Genomic DNA, 22,781 nt, shown 5'->3' on the forward strand with positions numbered 1-22,781 from the left:
GCAGCGTGGTACGTGTTCATATTTATATTTATTGTAACTCAGAACACTCAAACAAAATAACAAACAAAGAAACCACGAACGTCACGTTCTGCAGGCTTACTGAGCTGACAACAACAAGATCCCACACTGAAGGAGGGAAAAAGGGCTGCCTAAGTATGATTCCCAATCAGAGACAACGATAGACAGCTGCCTCTGATTGGAAACCATACTAGGCCAATCAAAGAAAAAAAAAACATAGAAATATAACACATAGAATGCCCACCCCATGTCACACCCTGACCTAACCAAACAGAGAAAAACGGCTCTCTCAGGTCAGGGCGTGACACGGTCAACTAATTTGTTTTCTATCACTAACAATGATAACCTTGTTCTATCTTCGCCTCATCTAGCTAGCTAATTTACTAAAGTATTTACTGAAATATAAGATGCTGATGGCCGTATATATTTTGTCCTGTGCACAAAGTGCAAGTTATATCACTGCCCCTTCAGCCAGTCCTCTAGATACAAAACAATAGACTATGCGTGTGTTTGAGCACACATGGAGTCACACATCTTGAATGCTGTGCAGCATAGAGGTAAAAAGACATACCTACATTCATTTCAACACATCAAATAATCAAATAAGACCATTAGCTACAGTGTATTCGGAAAGTATTCAGACTCCTTTACTTTTTCCACATTTAGTTACGTTACAGCCTTATTCTAAAAATTGATTCAATTGTTTTTTTGTTCCTCATCAATCCATAGCATACAGTCATGGCCAAAAGTTTTGAGAATGACACAAATATTAATTTTCACAAAGTTTGCTGCTTCAGTGTCTTTAGATATTTTTGTCAGTTGTTACTATGGAATACTTAAGTATAATTATAAACATGTCATAACTGTCAAAGGCTTTTATTGACAATTACATGAAGTTGATGCAAAGAGTCAATATTTGCAGTGTTGACCCTTCTTTTTCAAGACCTCTGCAATCCGCCTTGGCATGCTGTCAATTAACTTCTGGGCCACATCCTGACGGATGGCAGCCCATTCTTGCATAATCGATCCTTGGAGTTTGTCAGAATTTGTGGTTTTTTGTTTGTCCACCTGCCTCTTGACGATTGACCACAAGTTCTCAATGGGATTAAGGTCTGGGGAGTTTCCTGGAAATGGACCAAAATGTTGATGTTTTGTTCCCCGAGCCACTTAGTTATCACTATTGCCTTATAGCAAGGTGCTCCATTATGCTGGAAATGGCATTGTTCATCACCAAACTGTTCCTGGATGGTTGGGAGAAGTTGCTCTCGGAGGATGTGTTGGTACCGTTCTTTATTCACGGCTGTGTTTTTAGGCAAAATTGTGAGTGAGCCCACTACCTTGGCTGAGAAGCAACCCCACACATGAATGGTCAATCCCTGTACCTTTTGCAGAATATCAGTCTGTCCCTGATGTTTTTCCTGGAGAGAAGTGGCTTCTTTGCTGCCCTTCTTGACACCAGGCCATCCTCCTAAAGTTTTCGCTTCACTGTGCGTGCAGATGCACTCACACCTGCCTGCTGCCATTCCTGAGCAAGCTCTGTACTGGTGGTGCCCCAATCCCGCAGCTGAATCAACTTTAGGAGACGGTCCTGGCGCTTGCTGGACTTTCTTGGGCGCCATGAAGCCTTCTTCACAACAATTGAACCGCTCTCCTTGAAGTTCTTGATGATCCGATAAATGGTTGATTTAGGTGCAATCTTACTGGCAGCAATATCCTTGCCTGTGAAGACCTTTTTGTGCAAAGCAATGATGACGGCACATGTTTCCTTGCAGGTAACCATGGTTGACAGAGGAAGAACAATGATTCCAAGCACCACCCTCCTTTTGAAGCTTCCAGTCTGTTATTCGAACTCAATCAGCATGACAGAGTGATCTCCAGCCTTGTCCTCGTCAACACTCACACCTGTGTTAACGAGAGAATCACTGACATGATGTCAGCTGGTCCTTTTGTGGCAGGGCTGAAATGCAGTGGAAATGTTTTTTTGGGGGGGGTTCAGTTCATTTGCATGGCAAAGAGGGACTTTGAAATTAATTGCAATTCATCTGATCACTCTTCATAACATTCTGGAGTATATGCAAATTGCCATCATACAAACTGAGGCAGCAGAAAATGTATATTTGTGTCATTCTCAAAACTTTTGGCCACGACTGTAGAGGTAAAAAGCACAAACCAACGTTAATTTACATCAAATAATCAAATATGACCATTAGCTACAGTATGATTTCCAGCAAGGGCATGGGGGTTTATTGTTGAGCAGCGACTGTGTGTGCGGTGTAAGTTTCCGAAGTCACAATTATACTAAAAACAATAAATTCCAGCACCCAGCTCCAGTCTGCACACACTAGTCGCTGCTCAACTCAATCGTAAATCAGCTACATGAAGCCTAGACTACTTTTATATTTATTAGGGATCCCCAAGGCAGCAGCTATACTTCCTGAGGTCCAAACACATTAAGTCACTTACATTACATATAAAACATAAGATAAAACAGTACATCATATAACGTTATTGCACCACTACATATCTACAATACAAAATGTATAATACCATCATAAAACAATATTACAATGTACACGTGTGTAGAATGCGCGTGCTAGCGCTTGTGTGCGTGTGCGTGTACCTGTATGTGTGTCTCTTCACAGTCACCGCTGTTCCATAAAATGTATTTATCTGGGGTTTTTTATCCGATTCTACTGCTTGCATCAGTTACCTGATGTGGAATAGAGTTCAATGTAGTCGTGGCTCTGTGGTAATGTGCGCCTTTACTAGTTCCTCAGGCATTTCTGATGCCGACCAGCTCCTATAATGCCTCGATAGGTGTTTTTTTTCATTTCAGCTAACCACATAATATTTTATAGAAATCTGTCAGTCAATGACGTGGCTCGCAACCGATTTACACTTTACACTTCCACAATTTTGACACTTGAATACATTTTTACAAAGACAACTGTTGCTTATTTGGTTCAGTTCGAAGTTGAATAATAATCTAGCCTGCTCAAATTTATGTAATTTAGCAGACACTCTTTTCAGAGCAACTTACAGCAGGGAGTTCATACATTTTTGTACTGGTCCCCCATGGGAATCAAACCCACAATCCTTGTGTTACAAGTGCAACACTCTACCAACTGAGCCACATGGAACTCAGACTACACCATGAAGATGGCACCATCAAGTCTGTATGTCTCACAGTTAACTTCCTCACTCTATCGGAGGTCCCACTTCGGTAACATACACATAAAACACATTTAAATGATTGAATATGGACATCGCTCGTCTTTTTTTCTCTCTCTCTCTCACTTTTTTCCACTGTGTCTGTAAATCTCTCCCTTTCTGTGTCTGGTTGGTCTCTAGGGAAGAGGCTTTCAAGTTTGTATGTCTGGATGGCAGTATAAGAAAGAAGAGAAAGGAGTTCCATAGAGACACACCCACCAGCCCTTTGAACAAGCAGCTTTAATTTAAAACTTGGGAAGTGGGCCTAAAGTCACCCTCACATTTGCCTCTCATCTTCCTTATGGACCCAGCCTGGAACTTAACAACAGAGGACCACTGTAACCACTTTGGCCAGAAGAGGGACATTGTCATCATTAAGTTTATATAGCAGAGGACAACATGGTGAGGATTCAGAGGCAGAAGTAGGATTTGGTAGAGGAGGCTTTCGGCCTCCCCAGTGAGAGGGTGATGTCTCATATAGCTGATATTCAAGCCCTAAAGGCAAATTGTATTTTGATTATTGTTCCACTTCACCTTTCACCATAGTTTAGAATAGCAAAGAATAGGGAATAAAACCTGATTATTTTCAACTGCAAGCACTGTTTCGGGAGTCCTGGTTATACACCACATGACCACACCATCGGAGCGGGCTAAATATTTGTGTGTTTTTGACTCCCTCTACTATTACTTTTATTTTTTTATGTAATATCTGTACTTCAGGATTGTTTACCTTTATTTAGCTTAACGGAATAGGTCATATTAAGTTGCGTTGGCAAGGACAATCTAAAAAAAAAGTAGAATGTGAGAAGTGACGCTTTGCACCAGATATGTCCTTAACATATATAGCCCACCAAATCATGATTTATATCATATATGCATGTTTATAAACTGGGTGGTTCAAGCCCTGAATGCTGATTGACTGACATAGCACGGTTATGACAAAACATTTATTTTTACTGCTCTAATTGCATTGGTAACCAGTTTATAATAGCAATACGGCACCTCGGGGGTTCGTGGTATATGGCCAATATACCACGGCTAAGGGCTGTATCCATAAGAACATACCTTAGACGTGGTATATTGGCCATATACCACACCACCTCATGCCTAATTGCTTAAGTATATACTGCACATGTCCTTATCACATTGCACATGGTCTCTCCCTACTTATTGCTGTTTAGGAGTATTACTAACGAGATGAAGGAGTCCTATTTGTTCAGCTTACATTGAGAAACTGTTGCATCTGCCTGAGAAGAGAAGTTGAAACTTTGGGTGGAGTACATAGGAAGGGTCTGAGATTATTTTATTTGGCTGTCCCATGATTGTTCGCATCCATCATATTCATTGATGTCTGGACAGTAATTTTAAAGTAACTGATCATTTCACAAACCAGGCTAAAATGCCATATAATAGAAAGCTCTCTATAACATTCTGGTAGAATAGGAGCATGACCTTGGATTTGACTCCAAAAACACTGAATCTACCTTGAGTAAAGTCCACATTATGTAGCACCACACCACAGGTCCCCAATGGATTTTAAATTAAAAAACATTTTCTTGACATGTATGAGGTGGTGGTGATCACACCACGCTCACACACGGTGCTCGTTCCATGGGTAAGGGAATGCTCCTATCACTGTCTCTCTCAAGCATCTTTGACCGGTGTTTAGGCTTACTGCCCCGCATATTGCTTGTATACACAGCACTAACTTGGGAGTTGGTAATCTCCCACTAGTTTAGTAAAATGCCGCCAGGATCCCCATACAGCGAGCAAGTTCTCCACTTTCTCTCTGTTTATCGTACTGGTGCATGTATGATCAAGTGTGTGTTGTTTGTGTATGTTAGCAATTTCACTAGCGGAGCTTGTGTTCTGGAGGCGGGTGTGGGTTGTGAACTAATTTTAGCTCACAATAAGCATGTAGAATGGCTACTAGACAAAAAAACACTGCAAAGCTCAATGTGGAAGAAGAATACTTATCAAGCACTACACTCCATGAACTACTCAACAAATAGTTAAATAAAGATTTATTAGATCTGCAGGAAAACAACTTTAAGTCCTGCAACTCTTAATAGATTCTACCAACAGAAGGGTTGATGATCTGTTTAAGGCTGTAATGGAATTTATGTAGTCAGAGGTGGAGGAGCTAAATAGCCCGAAAGTCACCAGCCAGACCGTATTCAAAACCATGTCTGAGGATTTCGCATGGAATTGGGAAGTAAAGACTGAAACTTGTCACAGAAGTCAAGGCCAAGAAACTCCTGGCAGATCAATTCAAACTGGACCCTAAACTCATCGAGATGGAGAGGGCTCATAGGAATGGCTCATAGGAATGGAACATTCTTCCTCGATGGACGGCCCAGATCTATAGCTGTAAAACTGCATCTTTCTTTTTCCCAACCCAGTTACGCCAAAACCACGCCCCGTTATTCAGAGGGGCGTTCTACTACTCTCCCATTGGCCATCTAGTGTTGTCTCACTCACAGGCGATCAGCGCAAAGACAGTGACCTTCCAAGGTAAGGATGTAAATGTTTTGTCTTAACTGCGTTGGTAAAAAGAAAGACGCAAGGATGGAAAGTGTAATTTAACAATTAGCTGCCTATCGTAATGCCGGCCTATTATTATCATCATGTTTGGTAACATTTGCCGATGTATTTATTTTCAGAGTTGCAATGTGTTGTAAAAATGTCTCAGAAAACTCTGCTGAATTCCCTCAATTGAAGGTCAGCTAAGTTAACCCAGGCTACTTAACATCAGTAGCTTGGTATTTGAAGTTATATTATCATTAGTAGTCTATTATCAGGTAAAAGCATTTACTTATTGTTCATAATTTCGCAAATATTTATTAGCTAATCATTCAGTTGAAAACACTATGCTTCAGCCGTTGAATCTGTCTTTGAGCGTTAAGGGGCGTTAACGGCTAGCTCGGTCCATGACATGATGTTATTATAATTTTCAATCTTGAAATACAAGGGAAAATGTTATTAATCAGTGACTGAAATTTCGCGCTACGTGATATTCACTTCCGGACTTGGAGAGCGCTCTGGTTTTGGCTTAACTGCGTTGGGGAAAAGAAAGACGCGGTAAAACTGCTCAGGTTCAAAGACAAGGCGGAGATTCTCAGGAAAGCCAAATGCCTGAAGAAAATCTTAATCAATGATGATTTCTCCAAAAAGGTACGCCTCAAAATAAAAGAACTGCTGCCACGACTAAATGAAGAACGAAAAAAAGGGAACATTGCATACCTGAAGTATGATCAGCTGGTCGTTCACCCCACTCTCATAGCCCTATGGCAAGTGACTCCGCTATAGTCAAATTATTTGAAACACAGATTTATTCTACGTTGCTCATGCATTTCTTATAACCTCATGACCAAAAACACACATTGCTCTAAATGTCATAACCCTCTGAAGTCTTCAGTGGTATTATGTGGACTGTGTCAATGTGCATTCAATAGGAAGTGTACCCCTATTGATAAAACAAACACAAATATATGGTTGTATTGGACATGTGAGGCTTCACTTCTATGTTTCCGTTCCACTGTGTATCTCTCTTAGTTGAGCAGAATCAACCCTGATAACATGGTCTTTAACCCACTAGATATTAATGAAGCGAATTATAAATATAATGATTGTGTTGATCCAAATTCAAATTTACTGAGATTTACCAGAGATAAGTCTATCACTTGTGATTACTATAATGTTTAGCAATTTAACAACCTGTATAGCAGTTTATCTAATTGCAAGACAAGCTTATTTTCTACCTTTCATTTGAACATTCAGTCTTCCTAAAAATCATTACAACCTTGTTCATTATCTGTCTTCTCTCGATCATGAATTTTCCATTGTTGCTCTTTCAGAAACATGGTTGACTGAAGAGACAAACAAGAGTGACCAGTTCATCTGCCACCCTTACTGATAATATTTTTTACAAATTATTTGAATAATGTGGCTAATACAGTTACACTTACTGTTGACCAGTTTTCAATTTTCCACCTTTCCTTGCAAGCTGGAAATGAACAGATGGGAATGATTAGTAGCATTAAGGGTAGAATATTTAACAAAAGTAATTGTGAGCGCTTTAAGATGTTGATTGATGCTATTTCATGGGAAAATGTTTATAATCAGGCTGATGTGGAGTCTGCTTACCAGACTTTTCTCACATCTTTCAATTCTGTATATCACCACTGCTTTCCCTTAGTTAAATCACATTAGCAGCAGATTGGTTGTAAACCAAGGTTTCCAGAACCTGTCTAAAAAAAAACAAGTTGTATAAAAAGTCTCTCACAAACCACTCTCCCCTGAATTCTGTAAATGACAAAAAGTATAAGAACAAATTTACTCACTTTTGATATCCCCCAAAATATATTTCACTAACAAATTCCATGAATCCTCAAACAATATAAAGTAAACTTGTAAAATCATCAATGAACTGTTGAATAATAAAAAATATTTCTACAACTATCCCATCTCAATTTATTGTTGAAAAAAAGACCTACAGTTGAAGCCGGAAGTTCACATACACTTAGGTTGGAGTCATTAAAACTCGTTTTTCAACCAATCCACAAATTTCTTGTTAACAAACTATAGTTTTGGCAAGTCGGTTAGGACATCTACATTGTGCATGACACAAGTCATTTTTCTAACAATTGTTTAGACAGATTATTTCACTTATAATTCACTGTATCACAATTCCAGTGTGTCGTAGGGTTTAGACCAAGACGCAGCAGGAAAATGTATACTCATCTTCTTTTATTAAAGGACAAAGAAGTAAAACCAAAACGTATACCAAAAAACACAACGACAAAGAACATGCCAGTAAGGCACAAAGCTATACACAGCAACTATTTCCCACAAAATCCCATGACAAAAACACTCCTAAATATAGGACCTTCAATCAGAGGCAACGATAGACAGCTGCCTCCAATTGAAGGCCCCAATCCCCATTACCAAAACATAGAAATACAAACGACTAGACTGAACATAGCACTAAACTAACATAGAACAATAACCAAAACCCTGGACTAATAAATCAAATACCCCTCTACATAAACAACCACCCTGAACCATATAAACCAAATACCCCCTCTACATGAACACATACACAAACACACCCTGAACCACATAAAACAAATACCCCCTGCCACGTCCTGACCAAACTAAAATAACAAATAACCCCTATTACTGGTCAGGATGTGAAACAGTGGGTCAGAAGATTACATACATTAAGTTGACTGTGCCTTTAAACAGCTTGAAAAATTACAGAAAATGATGTCATGGCTTTAGAAGCTTCTGATAGGCTAATTGACATAATTTGAGTCAATTGGAGGTGTACCTGTGGATGTATTTCAAGACCTACCTTCAAACTCAGTGCCTATTTGCTTGACTTCATGGGAAAATCAAAAGAAATCAGCTAAGACCTCAGAAAATAAATTGTGGACCTCCACAAGTCTAGTTCATCCTTGGGAGAAATTTCCAAACGCCTGAAGGTACCACGTTCATCTGTACAAACAATAGTACACAAGTATAAACACCATGGGACCACGTAGCTGTTATACCACTCAGGAAGGAGACGCGTTCTGTCTCCTGGAGATTAACATACTTTGATGCGAAAAGTGCAAATCAATCCCAGAACAACAGCAAAGGACGTTGTGAAGATGCTGGAGTTAACAGGTACAAAGTATCTATATCCACAGTAAAACGAGTCCTATATCGACATAACCTGAAAGGCCGCTCAGCAAGGAAGAAGCCACTGCTCCAAAACCGCCATAAATAAGCCAGACTACGGTTTGCAACTGCACATGGGGACAAAGATCGTACTTTTTGGAGAAATGTTCTCTGGTCTGATGAAACAAAAATAGAACTGTTTGGCCATAATAACCATCGTTATGTTTGGAGGAAAAAGGGGGTTTCTTGTAAGCCGAAGAACACCATCCCAACCATGAAGCACGGGGATGGCAGCATCATGTTGTGGGGGTGCTTTGCTGCAGGAGGGACTGATGCACTTCACAAAATAGATGGCTTCATGAGGGAGGAAAATTATGTGGATATATTGAATCAACATCTCAAGACATCAGTCAGGAAGTTAAAGCTTGGTCGCAAATGGGTCTTCCAAATGGACAATGACCCCAAGCATACTTCCAAAGTTGTGGCAAAATGGCATAAGGACAACAACGTCAAGGTATTGGAGTGGCCATCACAAAGCCCTGACCTCAATCCTATAGAAATTTGGTGGAAATTACAATAAGGGACATTTCCCTTCTCTGCTTCAGTTTGATCCTCCTGATGTAATGGAGGTGATGGAGGTAATTGGTAACTTAAAGATATCACCAGTAGGTCATGAGGAGATTGTTGCCTCTTTGGTGAAAGCAGTGTGTCTTCCTCGATTACTGAGTCTCTAACGTATATCTTCACCAAATCAATATAAACTGGTATTGTTCCTAAGATGTGAAAATTGCCAAAGTTTTCCCATCTGCAGATCTGGGGATCCCAGATCTTTTACAAATTATCACCCAATATCTGTACTACCATATTTTTCTAAAGTCCTAGAATAATTGGTGTATAAGAGAATGTGGAAACGTTTTAATCAACACTGTATTCTATTTGAGCACCAATATGGTTTTTGTAAAAACTATTCCGCAGATATGGCTCTTTTGCAACTTGTGGATAAAATCTTTATAGCACTGAACAACAATGCATATGCTCTTGGCATCTTTTTAGATTTATCCAAATGGTATGACACGGTTGGTCATGAAATATTAGTTTCGAAATTGCATTATTACAGTTTGATTATTCATACCATTGGCTATATAGTTATGTTTATGATAGAGAACAATTTGTTTATGCAAATGGCTGTGCATCTACCATGGCACATTTTCTGAATGGTTTCATATAAAGAAATTATCTTTAAATGTTACAAAATCCAACTTTATTGTATTCATTAGTAAGAATAAGAAATATTGTATAAATAAAGAAGAGCAAGATGTAACGTCTGCTTCCAACTCACACCCTCAAATATGTAGATCCCCTGAACGCAGCTCACTTTCCAGACCACTTTCCAGCTCACACTCTCAAACACCTAGATCCCCTGAACACAGCTCACTCTCCAGATCCCAATCACCTGAATTCGAATCACCTGTTCACACACCATTATGTCATTATCACCACTATTTAGTATAGTTCTTTGCACCCCATCACTGTGAGGTATTGTTTGTGTTGTGACACACATCTTGCAGAGCGCTGGGTGTCCTGTGATTGTTTTCCTCCTGTGTATGATGTTTTTTTCCTGCCTCCCTAATGATGCCTATTCCCTGCCTGTACTTTAGCTTATCTACCTATTGCCGGATCTCCCGAACTACATTACTAGCCTTTTCCCTGCCTGTACTGTTGCCCTTTTGGACTCCATGTGTATGACCTTCTGCCTGCCCCTGGACCCAGCTACCTGCCTTCTCCTGTGGTCCTTTGCAATAAACACCTCCTGTGCCCTACACTTGAAACCAGCTCTCTATCGCCCCTCGTGTTCATTACACCAGAATCTCAATTGGTGGGAATTAAATTGAGCAAGTCACATCCACTAGCTAAGTAATCAAATCGTTAGGTATCATCAGAAAGATTAGTGGTTTGGTTCATCAGGCTTGCTTCCTAAATCTATACTATAGCTTAATTGACCCATATCTCATTAAGTGTAATATTGTATGGGCCAGTACATACCTACACAAATTACTCATCATACAAAATTAATTTGCAAGGCTAGCCACCTGCTCAAATTTCCTAGCTCCATCTTTGTTTAAGAAATTCAATATCTTGTCTATTTACGACATTAATGTATGCCAATTATGCAGTTCTATCTGCAAATACTCATACCTCCCCGACAGTTTACCTAAACCCTTCAATATATTCTTCCAGGTTAATTCTGAAATCTGTCTATATAACACAAGACACTGCGATAACCTTCACCCTCCTCACTGCCGCACCTCACATAGTCAATTGTCTATATTTAAACAAAACATGTTTTTTTGTGATTACTGATCAATTCATTTATACATTTATAATTAGTAAGTTTTATGTTTTAACAAACCTTTTTTATTTTTGTACTTATTGTTTTTTGTGTTGTGGTTTTCAAATAAGCCCTTGGGCTTCCAACCACAGCTGCCCACTGTATTTAAAAAAATATATATATATTTTATTTTTATCTGTATTGTTGTCTATCACTTGTTTTCTTTGGTGCAAATTAATAAACACATAAACCACTGCACAAACCTCTCAATTAATTGCATGTTATTTATAAAGCCCTTTTTACATCAGGAGTTGTCATTAAGTGCTAAAACAGATACCCAGACTAAACACCCCAAGAGCAAGCAAAGCATAGTGGCTAGGAAAAACTGCCTAGAAAGGCTTAAGTCTAAGCCCTAGGGGAAAACCGAGAGAGGAGTGGCCATTCCTCTTCTGGCTGTGCCTGGTTGAGATTTAAGAGTACATGTGGCCAATTAAGGCCACATTTTACTTCAAGATGTTCAAACTCTCAGAGATGACTGAGAGTTTGATTTTGAGCATGCTAACACACTTTACAGTTTCAGTCAAACTTTATGTAGAATTCCTTTAGGTTAATCTGACAATCTTTTCATAATATTTCTGGTAGGGGTTATATCCATGCTTTTTATAGTTGAGATCAAGTTTACAAATTTCTTGGCTGGGCTGATGAGACAGTCAATTGCGCAGTCAGATGGAACATAGTAAATAGTCATTTTAACATCATAGATTAAGACAGTGGTAATTTGTGGAATAGACACCGTCTGGAATGCAGTTTTAACCAATCAGCATTCAGGATTAGACCCACCCACTGTATAAACCCACTGTATAAAATGACATTACAATATAGAGCCCAGTAGTTCCCATTCTAAGATGGTTTGCTGACAGATTCTACAAGAGTAGATTATTGAGCCAAAAACTATTTTTATTGTCATCCTATGATGATAGCCATGTTATAATAAGGAAATATAGATTTTCTGGTAAATGAAAAACCTGTATAGTCTGTTGGTGACAAAATAATAAGCCTATGAAGAACCCTTTTGGGTTCCTGATAGAACCCTTTGGAGTTCCATGTAGAACCCTTTACACAGACGGTTCTACATGGCACCCAAAAGAGTTCTACCTGTAACCAAAAAGGGTTATCCTATGGGGACAGCCGAATAACCCTTTTTTCTAAGAGTGCACTATAAAGCATACAGCCTATCCACAGTTAGATCCCTGGGTTTTACTTTTACAAAAACATTTTTTTTTAAATAAGACTGCTCACTGTTCACTGTGGACATTTATTTCTCTCTTTACCTTGCTTTCTGTATGCCTCTTCTTCCTTTTGTATTGTACTACATTAGCCTGGTTGAAGCAGACAGAGCACTGTGCTGACCATTGTTACACTTGTGCGCAGAGTTCTGTCTTGTTTTATTTCCTTTATTGTTTTCCCCTTTTCTGTGCCAGACTGAGTGTGACCTGTTTAGTCTGATCCAGGCTACCTGTAAGTATTACTCATTCACACACATTCAGCCGCTGTTTATCACACACAGGCTATCAACATAACAGAGGTACTACATTGCTCTCACTATGTATTTTACACTTCAATTGAATATATCTCCATTTCTAGGGAGTTTGGGATAATGGTTCCCTTTAAAATAATGAATAAGTGGCAAAGATCTGACTGGGGAAGAATCTGAAATCATATGCTGTAAAACTTGTACAACATAATACATAGAGAGAAAGCATGTACACAATAACATTCACTCACACACTGACTCAAGTCAGGTTATTTCTGTCTGGAAACCGATAACAAGGCCCTATGTTGTACCATTACAACTTTATTAGTGTACCTGGTCCAGTTAGAGAGAGGGATAGATAAGGGAGATCCACGATGCTGATCATGGTCACACCCGACCTGTCAGGGTGTGGGAGCAAGGTTCAACACACTGAGATCTGGGCCTGAAAAACAAGTAGTACTCGTAAGTAGGGCCAGGAGTTTTTCCTGACTCCAACCTGACAAGGGAACACTTGTTTTTTTTGTGATAGGTTATAACTATCCCTATATCCATAAGACGCTATCCTATCCTCAGACCAATTTTTATTTTACATGTACTGTATGTATGGACTACTGTATTTATGTACCAAGGTATTTGTATTTTTGGTACAGTACTATGAAATGTGAAGATACATAATAGTATTTTCCTCTTTCAGGTTCACAAAGTCCCAGACACACAGAGGAACTTTTATCATCAGATGAAATATACCTGAGCATAGAATATGGTCAACCTTTTCAGAAAGAAAATGAAACCAACAGTTAGCTGTACAACTGCTGTGAAGAGGAAGAAATAAAATGTATTGTAAAAAATGTACAGTTTGTTTATTGGTGGCAGCCAGGTCATAAGGTATGTCACATACTGCAACTAATCAGTTGTCCTGGCTTTGGTGCTCTACTGTTGCCATGTGGAGGGAATTGTTGTCTTTCTGATGCTATCTAACTTTTAGGCATTGACATGTTATGAATTAATAAATTATATAAACTGAAAATGATAGCCATTATCAGTGTAACTATGGCAGTGGTGGTGAACACCATTTTAAGATTTTTGGATTATTCTTAGATGTGTTGATAAAATTGACTTGTAGTGTCACTGTGCTATCACAATCATTGTATTCTCTATCTACTGCATGTGTATACAGTGCATTCGGAAAGTATTCAGACCCCTTGACCTTTTCCAAATGTTGTTATGCTCCAGCCTTACTTTAACATTGATGAAATAAATAAAAATCCTCATACATCTTCCCAAATGCACTGTATAATGTGATTATTGTTAGAATCAGTTTGTTAAAGTTAAAATGTATTAAGGAGAGTCCATCCTATTCATGGTAAATGCTAACATTAAATTGATGTGTCTGAAGTCTATTTGGCCTCCAATCATTCTCACATGCTGTCTTCTTATTCAACCTTTAATGTCTCATTGAGATAAAATCTATTCGACAAGAGAGACCTGCTCCAAAATAGCAGCAGGGTCAGCAATGTAACAACTATTATGATCAAATTACTATTACTATTACAGATGTATGATCTTAATTTTACCAGTATTGTCACAGCAAAGGGATTTGAACATTTTGTCCATAATCTTGTTTTATCGGTTGTTAGCTGGCCAAAATTAGGCTACATGAAAAGTGCAATTCTGTTAATATAACCATGTTTTATTGCATGTTTTTTGTGAATTTCTGTAAATCAATCAGCTCAACTGCATTTCCTGTTGTGCAGGAAAATTCTCCGCAATAAAAGAGTGATCATATTAAGATCCTATATCTGTACTACATTTGAAACAGTAAATACTATATCAAAATATTTGTAACAGGTAATCACATTTAGCAATTGCATACTCATCAACCAGCCTTTTGAATTATTTCCAGGAAAAGATCTCAGAGATGAATGATTAAAGGTGTTTAAATTAAGCAAAACTGGGACCTATGTTGGTTAGTTAAAAGAGAGTAGCGAGACAATGACAGAGATACAAGATACATCTATCAATGACCTTGGATATGATTATGTTTCAATCTGTAACACCTATTTGAAGCTACCGTGTCAGTCTGACCAATTGCATACATTTATGCAATACGGCAATCTACGATACTTCAAAGAGGGCCAGCCTACTTGCTGATACAGAAAGCAATGATGTGTACAGAAACTGTCACCAGTAATTAAGCACAGTGTGCTATGATAAACAGTGTCCAATGGCTTCAATACTGTCACAACTGTCCTCGTCCTCAGACGAAACAGAGAAGTCCTCATCTGAGAAAGTAGACCAATACGCAGCGGGGTTCATGTTCATCTTAGAATTTAATTAATCAAGAACGTGAACACTATACAAAAACAAGAAACAAAGAAACACGACAGTACAACAGTCTTGCAGGCTATACGAAAAGCAATGCAAAAACAACTACCCACAACCCCAAAGAAAAACACACACCTGTTTATAGGACTCCCAATCAGAGGCAACTAGAAACACCTGCCTCCAATTGAGAGTCCAGCAACCCAACCTACACATAACACAAAACCTCTGCCACGTCCTGACCAAAACTAATACAATTACTCCCTCTGCTTGTCAGGACGTGACAAATACAGTGGCAGCTGCATTCATATAAACATTCACCATAATCTATAACTGGCATGAATGTCGACTGAATGATTTGTTTTCTGTTTTTTATTGAAAGACATGCATTTTTCCTATAAAGGAAGCCAATTTAATGATTAAATCATCAGATACATCTTCAATCTTTTTGGAAAATAAGGTATACCACCTTTTCGCGACAATTTATCGCTCCTGCAGACAGTGAGTCACGTGGTCGTGGCTTGCTAAATAAAGCAAGCAGATAGGAATCGAGGCATTCAGTTACTGTTCGATTGAACATTAAAATTGGCAAAACAAGTGACTTAAGCGACTTTGAGCATGGTATGATCGTCGGTGTCAGACACGCCGGATCCAGTATTTCAGAAATGGCCGCCCTCCTGGGCTTTTCACAAACGACAGTGTCTAGGGTTTACCGAGAATGACAAATAAAAAACATCCAGTCAGCGGCAATCCTGTGGGTGAAAACAGCTCGTTGATGAGACAGGTCGAAGGAGAATGGAAAGAATCGTGCAAGCTAACAGTACATCAGTGGTGTGCAGAACGGAATCTCTTGTTTTCATCTTGCAACCTTGCTGGCGGAGATTGAAGTGCCCCTTTCTTCCCTGATGCGTGGGTGAATGGGGTGAGAGATTGGTGCCATCTAACATCCAAAATAGCATGTCATGATACATCCCAGATTCACATGGGTGCCTGTTTGGTATATGAGCAATGGAAGCTCAATGGGACTATTGACGCAGAAATGGAGAGAGGCGTGCGTAACGCAGCAAATGTCTGGCGACAGGTGTTGGAGCGCATAGTTAATGTAACTCTCACCCTTGCATCATGTAATTTGGCGTTCAGAGGGCACCGTGAAAAGCTGGGGCAGGCCAACAGTGGGAATTTTCTCAGTGCAATTGAACTGCTGTCATTTTACAACCCAGTTCTGAAATAACTTTTAGAACACCCCACAGGATCCGTTAACTATCTCAGACCTCATATCCAAAATGAGCTGATTTATATCTTAGCCGAGCGAGTGAAGTGTGACAATCAGGGAGAGATGCAGGAAGCCCCATTTTTTCTATTATTATGGACACCACACCGGATGTATCCAAGGTAGACCAGTTAAGCCAAGTTTATTGCTATGCGAGAGTGATAAGGGATGCAAAGAATTTCGCCACAGATCTGACCATCACAGAGTCGTGATGGGGATTTCTGGAGACTGCTGACAGATCAGCAGCTGAGCTTCTACATAAAATCCTGGGCAGAATAGAGGATAATGGGCTGGATATTTAAAAATGTTGTGGGCTGGTGTATGATGGAGCTGCTAACATGAGCGGCATTGCGCAGCGCACAATATTAACCTGGCTCTCAACGACTCTGTCAAAAATGTGCCATAGATTAAACAGTGGCATATTTTGCATCAGAAAAAGAAAATGTAACTCTAAAACTACTGTGTCCCACACGCTGGTCATCTTCTGTAGATATGAGTCCCTTGCCGCCCTGAGATACAGATATGTGGACGTAATGAAGGCCCTCACCAAGAGCGTGCTGTTAAGTGACAAGAAGGACGAGAGGGAGGATGCAGCAGCACTGAAAAAGAAAATGGAAAATTTGTATTTTTCTTGTTTTTGTTGTTCTGCAGACTAAGGTTTTAGAAAATGTGAACGTCATCTCCAAAATGTTACAGGCCAAAGACACAGACCTTCACAGGGCAGTCAGCCTACTCAAGGACATGATAGAGGTCCTGTCCAGATTCCGACAGGATTTTGAGAAGGCCAAAGTCACTGCGAAGACCCTTGCCGACAAATGGGGAGCTCAGAACGCATTTGAAGACACTCGAAGAAGGAAGGCGAGGCATCATTTTGATGAGGCGATGACGAGCAACTGTCTGATGGGGAGAGAAGTTTTAGAGTCAACGTCTTTAATGTGAACCTTGACATCATTATCCACCAGCTGTCAAACAGATTTAAAAGTCTGCGGGCAACATCAAGTCTTTTTGACTCCATCCATCCCACTACCCTGGCCAACGCAGATGATGATGCGCTCTATGTGACCACCAGCCGGCTGGCTGAACATTACAGCAAAGATATACCAGCAAGCTTCCCTGGCCAATTACTCTCTTTCAGGGCCTGTTTTAAGAAGGAAATAGCAAAGCACATTACAGTGAGAGACCTGCCATAGTCATTGTGGATTACAATTCAGTCACTGCTACATTTGGGGAAGTAGTTACAGCGATGCTCCTTTTTATGACTCTGCCTGCAACGGTATCCAGTGCCGAGCGTGTTACGTCCTGACCAGTGAAAAGGGTAATTTGCCATAGTAGAATGGTCAGGGCGTGGCAGGGGGGTTGTTTTGTGTGTTTTGGTTTTTTTTGTTTCTAGGGGAATTTGTTCTAGTTTTATATTTCTATGTTTCATTTCCATGTTTGGCCGAGTATGGTTTCCAATCAGAGGCAGGTGTCTTTCGTTGTCTCTGATTGGAAGCCATACTTAGGCAGCCTGTTTTCCTTTGGGTTTTGTGGGTGGTTATTTTCCGTTTAGTTGTTGTACCTGACGGAACTGTTGGTCGTTTGTGTTATTTTGTAAAGTGTTATTCATTAAAGCATTAAGAATGAGCACTATCCACGCTCTGCCTTGGTCTATTCAATACGACGCCTGTGACAGAACCACCCACCACAAGAAGACCAAGCAGCGGGGGAGGAGGTACTTGGAGTCATGGACCTGGGAGGAGATCCTAGATGGGGCAGGACCGTGGACAAGGCCGGGAGAGTATCGCCGCCCGCCGGAGGAGATAGAGGCAGCGAGGGCGGAACGGCGACACTGGGAGGAACGGCTGGGACGGAAAGAGGAGGCTGAGAAGCAGCCCCCCAAAAAAATTGGGGGGGGGGCATACGGGGAGTTTGGCTAGGTCAGGGGGGAGCCCTGACTTAACTTCCCGGGCGTACAGGAGAGAGCCGTGGAGCAAACCGGAGCCAGTCAAGGAGTCAAGCGCGGAACTTGACGCAAGATTCCGGACAGAGGTACTGGCGGAAAGGGCACGACGGAGCAGGCGTGCAGAGGGGTGAGCAATGCGCACTATCTCGCCCATACACACGCACAGTCCGGTGCGGTTGGTATGGGCTCCTCAGCGTTGCCGTGCGAGAGTTGGCCGGCAGCCAGGAAGAAGTACGCCGGCTCAACGTATCTGGTCTCCAGTGCGTCTCCTCTGCCCAGTTTATCCTGCGCCAGCTCTACGCATGGCAGACCTCGTTCCCCAGCACAGACCAGTTCGTCCTGTACCGGCGCTCCGCCCTTGCCGGGCTAAAGTCGACATCGTGCCAGGACGGGTTGTGCTAGCCGTAAGCAGCAGACCTCCAGTGAGCCTCTATGGTCCAGTACGTCCGGTGCCGGCTCCGCGCACTCGTCCCCCAGTGCTCCTCAGCCCGGAGCCCCCGGCGACGCCTCCCAGTCCGAAGCCTCCAGCGACGCCTCCCAGTCTGGAGCCTTCGGTAACGGTCTGCAGCCCAGGGCCTTCAGCAGCGGTCCGCACCCGGATCCTCCAGTGGTGGTCGGCAGCGCAGAACGGGGGCTAAGCCCCGGAGCCGGAGCCACCTCCGTAGCTGGAGGATTGGCGGAAGGGCCTGGGTGTAGCACAGGAGCCATCGTAGATGGTGGCCACCCTCCCTTCCCTCCCTTTATGTTTGGGTTGTTTTTGTGGGTTTTTTGTTTGGGGTGCAGTCGGGGTCTGCACCTTCGGGGGGGGGGGGGGGGGGGGGGTACTGTCACGTCCTGACCAGTGAAAAGGGTCATTTGCCATAGTAGAATGGTCAGGGCGTGGCAGGGGGGTTGTTTTGTGTGTTTTTTTGTTTTTTGTTTCTAGCTGAATTTGTTCTAGTTTTTTATTTCTATGTTTCGTTTTCCATGTTTGGCCGAGTATGGTTTCCAATCAGAGGCAGGTGTCTTTCGTTGTCTCTGATTGGAAGCCATACTTAGGCAGCCTGTTTTCCTTTGGGTTTTGTGGGTGGTTATTTTCCGTTTAGTTGTTGTACCTGACGTAACTGTTGGTCGTTTGTGTTATTTTGTAAAGTGTTATTCATTAAAGAATTAAGAATGAGCACTATCCACGCTGCGCCTTGGTCTATCCAATACGACGCCTGTGATAGAGCGCTCCTTTTCCAGATGGAAAATAATTCAATCATACCTGAGGAGCAGCATGGGACAGGAGAGACTGAATGGTTTGGCCATTCTGTCCATTGAAAACACCAGGGCCTGCACCATGGATTTGAATGCCATAGTCAACGACTTTGCAGAGTGCAAGGCCCGTCGAATGCCAATCAGATTAGTAAGGGAAAACCCCCCTAATTTGGACAAAATAACATGGGAACATATTGGCATAGCACGAATCATACACACGATTGTAAATACCACCGAAAGCGGTCCATCTCCGGGCCAATCATATGGCAATTTTCCGATGGCAATTGCCAATTGTAACACCCCAAATTTCCTTTAGATAGCGAGCGCGCTCCACCGTGGATTTTCATACAGCAAATGATACCCAAGTCTACACCCAAGGGTCAGATTTTGATTAAATAACTTTTTTTTAAAAAACTTATCACCCCTTAAAAAAGTGTTTCTGGACCGTTTTCGAAAAATGTTCGATTGTTATGTCAATTACACATGTATAAGAGCTGTATGAACATGCTTATGACGTTTTTTATTGACGTCGTTTTTTGGGTTGCTTTTGCTTGTGCACAAGGCATATGTTTTGTGCATTTTGAATATGATTTCATAGGAAAAAAGTGACATTTTCCCCCATTTTTTTTGCAAAATGACATGTCCAATGCTTTGTCAATTATGAAAGTATTGAATGTGCCAAATCACAGCAAATATCCAATAGATGGCTAGAGCTCTCCGCAGTGAATTTTCATATTGCAAATGTAACACAATTCAAGACCCAAGAGTAAAATTTTGAAAAAATGACATATTTTTTGAAAACTTTTCAACCCCTTAAAAAGTGGTTTCTGGACCGTTTTTCGAAAATTTTTCGATTTTATGTCAATTACACATGTATAAGAGCTGTATGGACATACTTTTGACATATTTTATTGACATACTTTTTGGGGTTGTTTTTGCTTTTGCATAAGGCATATGTTTTGTGCATTTGGAATATGATTTCATAGGAAGTTAAAAGTGACATATTTGCTTGTGCATAAGGCATATGTTTGTGCATTTGGAATATGATTTCATAGGAAGTCAAAAGTGACATATTTTTTTCTTTTTTTTGCCAAATGCCATTAGAAATGTGCAAATGAAATGTCCAATTCTTTTTTTGTCAATTATACATGTATGAAAGTATTGAATGTGCCAAATCAGGATGTTTGTCCGTTTGCCATGTACGATCATAGGAAGTCGGTTTCCAAACCCAAAAGTCAATGAACCATGGTCCAAATGGCATTTATACTGCCCAAATGATATATAGCCCTACTTTAAGCCATTAATCAACGCAGATGGTCTACTTGTCATGTATGATGAGGGAGAAGTGGGACTCTGTTGCTTTAAACATTTTTAACGAATTTGACATGCTCAGAATGCATAATTGACTGGCCCGATGATCTCGGGATGGCTGTGCAGTGACTGTGGTTCCTCTCCATTGCTCGTTGTGTTGATTTCATCATGTCAACTTTGGTGATATTTTTGCTGTTGAATCATATTGCAAATGCGCGTTACGTTTGCAATATTGCGCGTTACGTTTGCAATATAATTCAATGGGAATTTAGCATCACGAATTTAGGCATGCTCAAAAATACTGCAGAAATGCATAATTGACTGTCCCGATGAACTGGGGATGGCAGTGCAGTGACTGTGGTTCCTCTCCATCGCTCATTGTGTTGATTTCATCATGTCAACTTTGGTGATATTTTTTTGCTGTTGAATCATATTGCAAATGCGCGTTACGTTTGCAATATTGCGCATTACATTTGCAATATGATTCAATGGGCAATTAGCATCACGAATTTAGGCATACTCAAAAATACTGCAGAAATGCATAATTGACTGTCCCGATGAACTGGGGATGGCCGTGCAGTGACTGTGGTTCCTCTCCATCGCTCGTCACCCAGCAGTCAGCGTCCATCAGTCAATTAGATGTCATTCTGACACCAAACTGATACCATCTGACACCAAATCCACTTTTTCCAACTCGTATAGAAGCCAACTTTCACATATGTCAGAGAAGGCCCATAATTCACAGCGCTTTCAATTTTAACCATAAAAAACATAAAACACATAGTTATGTTATAGCTGCGGATCCAGCTCTGACAATATGTGTAGGCCTATGTGAGGCGACCCCGAATCCCAAGTTTCGGCTCGATAGGTCATTCGGTGCCCGAGCAATGGCCTTAATTGGTGCTGAAAATCCACTTTTTCAGGGCGTTACTACGGGGTCCCTGAATGAGCTATTGGACAGAGACATTGGGGTCCGTCTCTATGGGACGAGGCGGTTTCAATGCACCTAGTCTGGTGACTCTGGGACATTTCTACATGTCGCCATGTCCGTGATATTCAAAATGAATTGAACATATTGCAAATGCACAAGGCGGTTTCTCGGTCTGAGAACCTTCTAGAGCCACATAATTCACCGTGCACTATCGACTTGAGCTCTAGAACAGGTTTCTAAAATTTCGGAGCTCTAGGTCTGACGGTTCTTGAATCGTTTGAACGAAAGTAAGTATTGAAGGCGGTATAAGCCTCTAAGGCCCACACTATGTCCCTATGGCCAAGCTGTGTGTGTGTGTTTTAGTTTTTTTTGCAAAAATAATAGACCCACGTTGTCTTTGGGGTAGGCATATACAGAATCCTGAATATGAAGTCTCTACCTTAAGAATTGACTGAATGACATAGGGTTGAGTTGCGTGATTTTCGCTATGTGCAGGTTATATGACAATAGCTCTAGGCTGTTTTTAACCACTTCCGGTTGTCACAGGAAGCTCTTGCTCAACACACGTTGTCTTTGGGGTAGACATAAACAGAATCCTGAATATGAAATCTCTACCTTAGGAATTGACTGAATGACAGATGGTTGAATTGTGTGATTTTTACTATCTGCAGGTTGGCCATATGACAATAGCTCTAGGCTGTTTTTAACCACTTCCGGTTGTCACAGGAAGCTCTTGCTCAACACACGTTGTCTTTGGGGTAGACATAAACAGAATCCTGAATATGAAGCCTCTACCTTAAGAATTGACTGAATGACACATGGTTGAGTTGCATGATTTTCAATATGTGCAGGTTATATGACAATAGCTCTAGGCTGTTTTTAACCACTTCCGGTTGTCACAGGAAGCTCCTACTCAACATACGTTGTGTTTGGGGTAGACATAAACAGAATCCTGAATATGAAGTCTCTACCTTAAGAATTGACTGAATGACAGATGGTTGAGTTGCTTGA

The sequence above is a fragment of the Salmo trutta genome, chromosome 7 (assembly GCF_901001165.1).
Source record: "Salmo trutta chromosome 7, fSalTru1.1, whole genome shotgun sequence".
Lineage (NCBI taxonomy): Eukaryota > Metazoa > Chordata > Actinopteri > Salmoniformes > Salmonidae > Salmo > Salmo trutta.